Source organism: Leptodactylus fuscus, chromosome 3 (genome assembly GCF_031893055.1).
Source record: "Leptodactylus fuscus isolate aLepFus1 chromosome 3, aLepFus1.hap2, whole genome shotgun sequence".
NCBI lineage: Eukaryota > Metazoa > Chordata > Amphibia > Anura > Leptodactylidae > Leptodactylus > Leptodactylus fuscus.
In genome coordinates, this window is record NC_134267.1 from 244,140,051 (window position 1) to 244,153,541 (window position 13,491).

The 13,491-nt window shown below is 43.7% G+C and overlaps 2 protein-coding genes across 2 annotated transcripts in view; both read left to right on the forward strand.

The window, feature by feature from the left end:
* LOC142198416 (uncharacterized) overlaps nt 1-13,491 on the forward strand; it is a 357,171-nt gene that overhangs the window by 58,114 nt on the left and 285,566 nt on the right. The gene's annotated exons all lie outside the window — the stretch shown is intronic.
* The window catches only part of LOC142198401 (uncharacterized), a 41,591-nt gene continuing 29,645 nt past the window's right edge, over nt 1,546-13,491 (forward strand). Inside the window, exon 1 of the mRNA XM_075269430.1 lies at nt 1,546-1,624. The gene's annotated coding sequence lies outside the window, so the exon portion shown is untranslated. The remainder of the gene's footprint in view (nt 1,625-13,491) is intronic.

The following is a 13,491-nucleotide window of genomic DNA, read 5'->3' on the forward strand; positions in this document are numbered from 1 at the left end:
ATAGTCTGTATATACCGCTATATGGTCACTGTATACTCTGTAGTGTCCTGTGTATAGTCTGTATATACCGCTGTATGGTCACTGTATACTCTGTAGTGTCCTGTGTATAGTCTGTATATACCACTATATGGTCACTGTATACTCTGTAGTGTCCTGTGTATAGTCTGTATATACCACTATATGGTCACTGTATACTCTGTAGTGTCCTGTGTATACTCTGTATATACCGCTATATGGTCACTGTATACTCTGTAGTGTCCTGTGTATAGTCTGTATATACCGCTATATGGTCACTGTATACTCTGTAGTGTCCTGTGTATAGCCTGTATATACCACTATATGGTCTCTGTATACTCTGTAGTGTCCTGTGTATAGTCTGTATATACCACTATATGGTCACTGTATACTCTGTAGTGTCCTGTGTATAGTCTGTATATACCACTATATGGTCACTGTATACTCTGTAGTGTCCTGTGTATACTCTGTATATACCGCTATATGGTCACTGTATACTCTGTAGTGTCCTGTGTATAGTCTGTATATACCGCTATATGGTCACTGTATACTCTGTAGTGTCCTGTGTATAGTCTGTATATACCGCTATATGGTCACTGTATACTCTGTGGTGTCCTGTGTATAGTCTGTATATACCACTATATGGTCACTGTATACTCTGTAGTGTCCTGTGTATAGTCTGTATATACCACTATATGGTCACTGTATACTCTGTAGTGTCCTGTGTATAGTCTGTATATACCACTATATGGTGACTGTATACCCTGTAGTGTCCTGTGTATAGTCTGTATATACCACTATATGGTCACTGTATACTCTGTAGTGTCCTGTGTATACTCTGTATATACCACTATATGGTCACTGTATACGCTGTATATACCACTATATGGTGACTGTATACTCTGTATATACCACTATATGGTGACTGTATACTCTGTATATACCACTATATGGTGACTGTATACTCTGTATATACCACTATATGGTGACTGTATACTCTGTATATACCACTATATGGTGACTGTATACCCTGTATATACCACTATATGGTGACTGTATACTCTGTATATACCACTATATGGTGACTGTATACTCTGTATATACCACTATATGGTGACTGTATACCCTGTATACCCTGTATATACCACTATATGGTCCCTGTATACCCTGTATACCCTGTATATACCACTATATGGTGACTGCTCAGGTGACGCTTATATACAGGACAGTTTTGGCCTCCCGTCCAGATATTATAAGATTAATAGACAGAAGGTAAATTCCTGTAACTCCTGAGGAGAAGATAAGGAGACATGTGAGGTACAAGGTGCGACCTCTCACCTGCCGCCTCCCTGATAAGACGTCCACAGTCCTAAGGCCAAGCAGGGCCGCACCTCTGATGGGGGAGGGGAGAGGGTGAGATCACATTGTATTTTCTCCTAAACTAGTGCAGGACAGGGAGATTCTGAGAACAATCCGAGCGGCCGCTCTCCTGCGCTGGTTTAGACCTCGCCATCTTAGCGTCACCATGCGGCCTGCGCTTAGACACGGACGTCATATTGGCGGGTGAAAGGAGGCGAAGTCTGCAGTAGCGGGAGCAGCAGCGAGGTCGGTAAGTAACATTATCTTGTATCTGGAGTATCACCAGCAGGGGGCGTCCTATTTACCTACCTCCCCGCCCCTGCTTATGGCCGTCCCCCTGCTTCCCCTTCTACTATAGGACATGGGGGGGGGGGGAGGGTGAGCAGGCCCGGGCCCCGGCCGCCAACCCACTACCACTATTATTATACTCAGGGGGTAGACCGAGCCAGAGAAACTGGAGCAGCCCATATCAGTACCAGGTATACACCCATATCAGTAACAGGTATACGCCCATATCAGTAACAGGTAGTCGCCCATATCAGTAACAGGTATACGCCCGTATCAGTAACAGGTATACGTCCATATCAGAAACAGGTATACGCCCATATCAGTAACAGGTATACGCCCATATCAGTAACAGGTATACTCCCATATCAGTAACAGGTATACTCACATATCAGTAACAGGTATACTCCCATATCAGAAACAGGTAGACGCCCATATCAGTAACAGGTAGACGCCCATATCAGTAACAGGTAGACGCCCATATCAGTAACAGGTAGACGCCCATATCAGTAACAGGTAGACGCCCATATCAGTAACAGGTATACGCTCATATCAGTAACAGGTATACGCTCATAGCATTAACAGGTATACGCCCAAATCAGTAACAGGTAGACGCCCATATCAGTAACAGGTAGACGCCCATATCAGTAACAGGTATACGCTCATATCAGTAACAGGTATACGCTCATATCAGTAACAGGTATACGCTCATAGCATTAACAGGTATACGCCCAAATCAGTAACAGGTAGACGCCCATATTAGTAACAGGTAGACGCCCATATCAGTAACAGGTATACGCTCATATCAGTAACAGGAATACGCCCATATCAGTAACAGGTATACGCCCATATCAGTAACAGACGCCCATATCAGTAACAGGTAGACGCCCATATCAGTAGCAGGTAGACGCCCATATCAGTAGCAGGTAGACGCCCATATCAGAAACAGGTAGACGCCCATATCAGTAACAGATATACGCCCCTATCAGGATCAGGTATACGCTCATATCATTAACAGGTATATGCCCATATCAGTAACAGGTATACGCCCATATCAGAAACAGGTATACGCCCATATCAGTAACAGGTATACGCCCATATCAGAAACAGGTATATGCCCATATCAGTAACAGGTATACGCCCATATCAGTAACAGGTATACGCCCATATCAGTAACAGGTATACGCCCATATCAGTAACAGGTATACGCTCATATCATTAACAGACAGGCACCCATATTAGTAACAGGTAGTCGCCCATATCAGTAACAGGTATACGCCCATATCAGAAACAGGTAGACGCCCATATCAGTAACAGGTAGACGCCCATATAAGTAACAGGTATACGCCCATATAAGTAACAGGTATACGCCCATATCAGAAACAGGTATACGCCCATATCAGTAACAGGTATACGCTCATATCATTAACAGACAGGCACCCATATTAGTAACAGGTAGACCCCCATATCAGTTACAGGTATACGCCCATATCAGTATCAGGTATACGCCCATATCAGTAACAGGTATACGCCCATATCAGTAACAGGTAGACGCCCATATAAGTAACAGGTATACGCCCGTATCAGTAACAGGTATACACGTCCATATCAGAAACAGGTATACGCCCATATCAGTAACAGGTATACGTCCATATCAGTAACAGGTATACGCCCATATCAGTAACAGGTATACGCCCATATCAGAAACAGGTATACGCCCATATTAGTAACAGGTATACGCCCATATCAGTAACAGGTATACGCTCATATCATTAACAGACAGGCACCCATATTAGTAACAGGTAGACCTCCATATCAGTTACAGGTATACGCCCATATCAGTACCAGGTATACGCCCATATCAGTAACAGGTATACGCCCATATCAGTAACAGGTATACGCCCATATCAGAAACAGGTATACGCCCATATCAGTAACAGGTAGTCGCCCATATCAGTAACAGGTAGTCGCCCATATCATTAACAGACAGACGCCCGTATCAGTAACAGGTATACGCCCGTATCAGTAACAGGTATACACCCATATCAGTAGCAGGTAGACGCCCGTATCATTAACAGACAGACGCCCATATCAGTAACAGGTATACGCCCATATCAGTAACAGGTATACGCTCATATCAGAAACAGGTATACACCCATATCAGTAACAGGTAGACGCCCATATAAGTAACAGGTAGACGCCCATATAAGTAACAGGTATACGCCCGTATCAGTAACAGGTATACGTCCATATCAGTATCAGGAATACGCTCATATCATTAACAGACAGGCACCCATATTAGTAACAGGTAGACCCCCATATCAGTTACAGGTATACGCCCATATCAGTAACAGGTAGTCGCCCATATCAGTAACAGGTAGTCGCCCATATCAGTAACAGGTAGTCGCCCATATCAGTAACAGGTAGTCGCCCATATCAGTATCAGGTAGACGCCCATATCAGTAACAGGTAGACGCCCATATCAGTAACAGGTATACGCTCATATCATTAACAGACAGGCACCCATATTAGTAACAGGTAGACCCCCCATATCAGTAACAGGTATACGCCCATATCAGTAACAGGTATATGCCCATATCAGTAACAGGTAGTCGCCCATATCAGTAACAGGTAGACACCCATATCTGAAACAGGTATACGCCCATATCAGTAACAGGTATACGCCCATATCAGTAACAGGTAGACGCCCATATAAGTAACAGGTATACGCTCATATCAGTAACAGGTAGTCGCCCATATCAGTAACAGGTAGACGCCCATATCAGTAACAGGTAGACGCCCATATCAGTAACAGGTAGACGCCCATATCAGTAACAGGTAGACGCCCATATCAGTAACAGGTAGACGCCCATGTCAGTAACAGGTAGACGCCCATATCAGTAACAGGTAGACGCCCATATCAGTAACAGGTATACGCCTATAGCAGTAACAGGTATACGCCTATATCAGTAATAGGTAGACGCCCATATCAGTAACAGGTAGACTCCCATATCAGTAACAGATTAACGCCCATATCAGTAACAGGTATACGCCCATATCAGTAACAGGTATACGCCCATATCAGTAACAGGTATACGCCCATATCAGTAACAGGTATACGCCCATATCAGAAACAGGTATACTCCCATATCAGTAACAGGCAGACGCCCATATCAGAAACAGGTATTCGCCCATATCAGTAACAGGAATACGCTCATATCAGTAACAAGTAGATGTCCATATCAGTAACAGGTATATACCCATATCAGTAACAGGTATACGCTCATATCAGTAACAGGTATACGCCCACATCAGTAACAGGTATACGCCCATATCAATAATAGGTATACGCGCAAATCAGTAACAGTTGGACGCCTATATCTGTAACAGGTAGACGCCCATATCAGTAACAGGTAGACGCCCATATCAGTAACAGGTATACGCTCATATCAGTAACAGGTATACGCTCATAGCAATAACAGGTATACGCCCAAATCAGTAACAGGTAGACGCCCATATTAGTAACAGGTAGACGCCCATATCAGTAACAGGTATACGCTCATATCAGTAACAGGAATACGCCCATATCAGTAACAGGTATACGCCCATATCAGTAACAGGTAGACGCCCATATCAGTAGCAGGTAGACGCCCATATCAGTAGCAGGTAGACGCCCATATCAGAAACAGGTAGACGCCCATATCAGTAACAGGTATACGCCCATATCAGTAGCAGGTATACGCTCATATCATTAACAGGTATATGCCCATATCAGTAACAGGTATACGCCCATATCAGAAACAGGTATACGCCCATATCAGTAACAGGTATACGCCCATATCAGAAACAGGTATATGCCCATATCAGTAACAGGTATACGCCCATATCAGTAACAGGTATACGCCCATATCAGTAACAGGTAGACGCCCATATAAGTAACAGGTATACGCCCATATCATTAACAGGTAGACGCCCATATAAGTAACAGGTATACGCTCATATCATTAACAGACAGGCACCCATATTAGTAACAGGTAGTCGCCCATATCAGTAACAGGTATACGCCCATATCAGTAACAGGTATACGCCCATATCAGAAACAGGTATATGCCCATATCAGTAACAGGTATACGCCCATATCAGTAACAGGTATACGCCCATATCAGTAACAGGTAGACGCCCATATAAGTAACAGGTATACGCCCATATCATTAACAGACAGGCACCCATATTAGTAACAGGTAGTCGCCCATATCAGTAACAGGTATACGCCCATATCAGAAACAGGTAGACGCCCATATCAGTAACAGGTAGACGCCCATATAAGTAACAGGTATACGCCCATATAAGTAACAGGTATACGCCCATATCAGAAACAGGTATACGCCCATATCAGTAACAGGTATACGCTCATATCATTAACAGACAGGCACCCATATTAGTAACAGGTAGACCCCCATATCAGTTACAGGTATACGCCCATATCAGTATCAGGTATACGCCCATATCAGTAACAGGTATACGCCCATATCAGTAACAGGTAGACGCCCATATAAGTAACAGGTATACGCCCGTATCAGTAACAGGTATACACGTCCATATCAGAAACAGGTATACGCCCATATCAGTAACAGGTATACGTCCATATCAGTAACAGGTATACGCCCATATCAGTAACAGGTATACGCCCATATCAGAAACAGGTATACGCCCATATTAGTAACAGGTATACGCCCATATCAGTAACAGGTATACGCCCATATCAGTAACAGGTATACGCCCATATCAGAAACAGGTATACGCCCATATCAGTAACAGGTAGTCGCCCATATCAGTAACAGGTAGTCGCCCATATCATTAACAGACAGACGCCCGTATCAGTAACAGGTATACGCCCGTATCAGTAACAGGTATACACCCATATCAGTAGCAGGTAGACGCCCGTATCATTAACAGACAGACGCCCATATCAGTAACAGGTATACGCCCATATCAGTAACAGGTATACGCTCATATCAGAAACAGGTATACACCCATATCAGTAACAGGTAGACGCCCATATAAGTAACAGGTATACGCCCGTATCAGTAACAGGTATACGTCCATATCAGTATCAGGAATACGCTCATATCATTAACAGACAGGCACCCATATTAGTAACAGGTAGACCCCCATATCAGTTACAGGTATACGCCCATATCAGTAACAGGTAGTCGCCCATATCAGTAACAGGTAGTCGCCCATATCAGTAACAGGTAGTCGCCCATATCAGTAACAGGTAGTCGCCCATAGCAGTATCAGGAAGACGCCCATATCAGAAACAGGTATACGCCCATATCAGTAACAGGTATACGCCCATATCAGTAACAGGTAGACGCCCATATAAGTAACAGGTAGACGCCCGTATCAGTAACAGGTATACGCCCATATCAGTAACAGGTATACGCCCATATCAGTAACAGGTATACTCACATATCAGTACCAGATATACGCCCATATCAGTAACAGGTATACGCCCATATCAGTAACAGGTATACGCCCATATCAGTAACAGGTAGACGCCCATATCAGAAACAGGTATTCTCCCATATCAGTAACAGGAATACGCTCATATCAGTAACAAGTAGATGTCCATATCAGTAACAGGTATATACCCATATCAGTAACAGGTATATACCCATATCAGTAACAGGTATACGCTCATATCAGTAACAGGTATACGCTCATATCAGTAACAGGTATATGCCCATATCAGTAACAGGTATATGCCCATATCAGTAACAGGTATACGCTCATATCAGTAACAGGTATACGCTCATAACAGTAACCGGTATACGCCCACATCAGTAACAGGTATACGCCCATATCAATAATAGGTATACGCCCAAATCAGTAACAGTTGGACGCCTATATCTGTAACAGGTAGACGCCCATATCAGTAACAGGTATACGCTCATATCAGTAACAGGTATACGCTCATATCAGTAACCGGTATATGCCCATAGCATTAACAGGTATACGCCCATATCAGTAACAGGTAGATGCCCATATTAGTAACAGGTAGACGCCCATATCAGTAACAGGTATACGCTCATATCAGTAACAGGAATTCGCCCATATCAGTAACAGGTATACGCCCATATCAGTAACAGGTAGTCGCCCATATCAGTAACAGGTAGACACCCATATCTGAAACAGGTATACGCCCATATCAGTAACAGGTATACACCCATATCAGTAACAGGTAGACGCCCATATAAGTAACAGGTATACGCTCATATCAGTAACAGGTAGTCGCCCATATCAGTAACAGGTAGACGCCCATATCAGTAACAGGTAGACGCCCATATCAGTAACAGGTAGACGCCCATATCAGTAACAGGTAGACGCCCATATCAGTAACAGGTAGACGCCCATATCAGTAACAGGTATACGCCTATAGCAGTAACAGGTATACGCCTATATCAGTAATAGGTAGACGCCCATATCAGTAACATGTAGACTCCCATATCAGTAACAGGTTGACGCCCATATCAGTAACAGATTAACGCCCATATCAGTAACAGGTATACGCCCATATCAGTAACAGGTATACGCCCATATCAGTAACAGGTATACGCCCATATCAGTAACAGGTATACGCCCATATCAGAAACAGGTATACGCCCATATCAGAAACAGGTATACTCCCATATCAGTAACAGGCAGACGCCCATATCAGAAACAGGTATTCGCCCATATCAGTAACAGGAATACGCTCATATCAGTAACAAGTAGATGTCCATATCAGTAACAGGTATATACCCATAACAGTAACAGGTATACGCTCATATCAGTAACAGGTATACGCCCACATCAGTAACAGGTATACGCCCATATCAATAATAGGTATACGCGCAAATCAGTAACAGTTGGACGCCTATATCTGTAACAGGTATACGCCCATATCATTAACAGGTATACGCTCATATCAGTAACAGGTATACGCTCATAGCATTAACAGGTATACGCCCAAATCAGTAACAGGTAGACGCCCATATTAGTAACAGGTAGACGCCCATATCAGTAACACGTATACGCTCATATCAGTAACAGGAATACGCCCATATCAGTAACAGGTATACGCCCATATCAGTAACAGACGCCCATATCAGTAACAGGTAGACGCCCATATCAGTAGCAGGTAGACGCCCACATCAGTAGCAGGTAGACGCCCATATCAGAAACAGGTAGACGCCCATATCAGTAACAGGTATACGCCCCTATCAGGATCAGGTATACGCTCATATCATTAACAGGTATATGCCCATATCAGTAACAGGTATACGCCCATATCAGAAACAGGTATACGCCCATATCAGTAACAGGTATACGCTCATATCAGAAACAGGTATATGCCCATATCAGTAACAGGTATACGCCCATATCAGTAACAGGTATACGCCCATATCAGTAACAGGTATACGCCCATATCAGTAACAGGTATACGCTCATATCATTAACAGACAGGCACCCATATTAGTAACAGGTAGTCGCCCATATCAGTAACAGGTATACGCCCATATCAGAAACAGGTAGACGCCCATATCAGTAACAGGTAGACGCCCATATAAGTAACAGGTATACGCCCATATAAGTAACAGGTATACGCCCATATCAGAAACAGGTATACGCCCATATCAGTAACAGGTATACGCTCATATCATTAACAGACAGGCACCCATATTAGTAACAGGTAGACCCCCATATCAGTTACAGGTATACGCCCATATCAGTATCAGGTATACGCCCATATCAGTAACAGGTATACGCCCATATCAGTAACAGGTAGACGCCCATATAAGTAACAGGTATACGCCCGTATCAGTAACAGGTATACACGTCCATATCAGAAACAGGTATACGCCCATATCAGTAACAGGTATACGTCCATATCAGTAACAGGTATACGCCCATATCAGTAACAGGTATACGCCCATATCAGAAACAGGTATACGCCCATATCAGTAACAGGTAGTCGCCCATATCAGTAACAGGTATACGCTCATATCATTAACAGACAGGCACCCATATTAGTAACAGGTAGACCCCCATATCAGTTACAGGTATACGCCCATATCAGAAACAGGTATACGCCCATATCAGTAACAGGTAGTCGCCCATATCAGTAACAGGTAGTCGCCCATATCATTAACAGACAGACGCCCGTATCAGTAACAGGTATACGCCCGTATCAGTAACAGGTATACACCCATATCAGTAGCAGGTAGACGCCCGTATCATTAACAGACAGACGCCCATATCAGTAACAGGTATACGCCCATATCAGTAACAGGTATACGCTCATATCAGAAACAGGTATACACCCATATCAGTAACAGGTAGACGCCCATATAAGTAACAGGTATACGCCCGTATCAGTAACAGGTATACGTCCATATCAGTATCAGGAATACGCTCATATCATTAACAGACAGGCACCCATATTAGTAACAGGTAGACCCCCATATCAGTTACAGGTATACGCCCATATCAGTAACAGGTAGTCGCCCATATCAGTAACAGGTAGTCGCCCATATCAGTAACAGGTAGTCGCCCATATCAGTAACAGGTAGTCGCCCATATCAGTAACAGGTAGACGCCCATATCAGAAACAGGTATACGCCCATATCAGTAACAGGTATACGCCCATATCAGTAACAGGTAGACGCCCATATAAGTAACAGGTAGACGCCCGTATCAGTAACAGGTATACGCCCATATCAGTAACAGGTATACGCCCATATCAGTAACAGGTAGACGCCCATATCAGAAACAGGTATTCGCCCATATCAGTAACAGGAATACGCTCATATCAGTAACAAGTAGATGTCCATATCAGTAACAGGTATATACCCATATCAGTAACAGGTATATACCCATATCAGTAACAGGTATACGCTCATATCAGTAACAGGTATACGCTCATATCAGTAACAGGTATATGCCCATATCAGTAACAGGTATATGCCCATATCAGTAACAGGTATACGCTCATATCAGTAACAGGTATACGCTCATAACAGTAACCGGTATACGCCCACATCAGTAACAGGTATACGCCCATATCAATAATAGGTATACGCCCAAATCAGTAACAGTTGGACGCCTATATCTGTAACAGGTAGACGCCCATATCAGTAACAGGTATACGCTCATATCAGTAACAGGTATACGCTCATATCAGTAACCGGTATATGCCCATAGCATTAACAGGTATACGCCCATATCAGTAACAGGTAGACGCCCATATTAGTAACAGGTAGACGCCCATATCAGTAACAGGTATACGCTCATATCAGTAACAGGAATTCGCCCATATCAGTAACAGGTATACGCCCATATCAGTAACAGACGGCCATATCAGTAACAGACGCCCATATCAGTAACAGGTAGACGCCCATGTCAAAATCAGGTAGACGCCCATATCAGTAGCAGGTAGACGCCCATATCAGTAGCAGGTAGACGCCCATATCAGAAACAGGTAGACGCCCATATCAGTAACAGGTATACGCCCCTATCAGGATCAGGTATACGCTCATATCATGAACAGGTATACGCCCATATCAGTAACAGGTAGACGCCCATATAAGTAACAGGTATACGCCCATATCAGTAACAGGTATACGCCCATATCAGTAACAGGTAGACGCCCATATCAGTAACAGGTAGACGCCCATATCAGTAACAGGTATACGCTCATATCATTAACAGACAGGCACCCATATTAGTAACAGGTAGACCCCCATATCAGTAACAGGTATACGCCCATATCAGTAACAGGTATACGCCCATATCAGTAACAGGTATACGCCCATATCAGTAACAGGTAGTCGCCCATATCAGTAACAGGTAGACACCCATATCTGAAACAGGTATACGCCCATATCAGTAACAGGTATACGCCCATATCAGTAACAGGTAGACGCCCATATAAGTAACAGGTATACGCCCGTATCAGTAACAGGTATACACGTCCATTTCAGAAACAGGTATACGCCCATATCAGTAACAGGTATACGCCCATATCAGTAACAGGTATACCTTCATATCAGTTACAGGTATACGCCCATATCAGTACCAGGTTTACGCCCATATCAGTAACAGGTATACGCCCATATCAGTACCAGGTATACGCCCATATCAGTACCAGGTATACGCCCATATCAGTAACAGGTATACGCCCATATCAGTAACAGGTAGTCGCCCATATCAGTAACAGGTAGTCGCCCATATCAGTTACAGGTATACGCCCATATCAGTAACAGGTAGACGCCCATATCAGTAACAGGTAGTCGCCCATATCAGTAACAGGTAGTCGCCCATATCAGTAACAGGTAGTCGCCCATATCAGTAACAGGTATACACGTCCATATCAGTAACAGGTATACGCCCATATCAGTAACAGGTAGACGCCCATATAAGTAACAGGTATATGCCCATATCAGTAACAGGTATACGCCCGTATCAGTAACAGGTATACACGTCCATATCAGTAACAGGTATACGCCCATATCAGTAACAGGTATACGCCCATATCAGTAACAGGTATACGCCCATATCAGTAACAGGTATTCGCCCATATCAGTACCAGGTATACGCCCATATCAGTACCAGGTATACGCCCATATCAGTACCAGGTATACGCCCATATCAGTAACAGGTATACGCCCATATCAGAAACAGGTATACGCCCATATCAGTAACAGGTAGTCGCCCATATCAGTAACAGGTATACGCCCATATCAGTAACAGGTAGACGCCCATATAAGTAACAGGTATACGCCCGTATCAGTAACAGGTATACACGTCCATATCAGTAACAGGTATACGCCCATATCAGTAACAGGTAGACGCCCATATCAGAAACAGGTATACGCCCATATCAGTAACAGGTATACGCCCATATCAATAATAGGTATACGCCCAAATCAGTAACAGTTGGACGCCTATATCTGTAACAGGTAGACGCCCATATCAGTAACAGGTATACGCTCATATCAGTAACAGGTATACGCTCATATCAGTAACCGGTATATGCCCATAGCATTAACAGGTATACGCCCATATCAGTAACAGGTAGATGCCCATATTAGTAACAGGTAGACGCCCATATCAGTAACAGGTATACGCTCATATCAGTAACAGGAATTCGCCCATATCAGTAACAGGTATACGCCCATATCAGTAACAGACGGACATATCAGTAACAGACGCCCATATCAGTAACAGGTAGACGCCCATGTCAGAATCAGGTAGACGCCCATGTCAGAATCAGGTAGACGCCCATATCAGTAGCAGGTAGACGCCCATATCAGTAGCAGGTAGACGCCCATATCAGAAACAGGTAGACGCCCATATCAGTAACAGGTATACGCCCCTATCAGGATCAGGTATACGCTCATATCATGAACAGGTATACGCCCATATCAGTAACAGGTAGACGCCCATATAAGTAACAGGTATACGCCCATATCAGTAACAGGTATATGCCCATATCAGTAACAGGTAGACGCCCATATCAGTAACAGGTAGACGCCCATATCAGTAACAGGTATACGCTCATATCATTAACAGACAGGCACCCATATTAGTAACAGGTAGACCCCCCATATCAGTAACAGGTATACGCCCATATCAGTAACAGGTATACGCCCATATCAGTAACAGGTATACGCCCATATCAGTAACAGGTAGTCGCCCATATCAGTAACAGGTAGATACCCATATCTGAAACAGGTATACGCCCATATCAGTAACAGGTATACGCCCATATCAGTAACAGGTAGACGC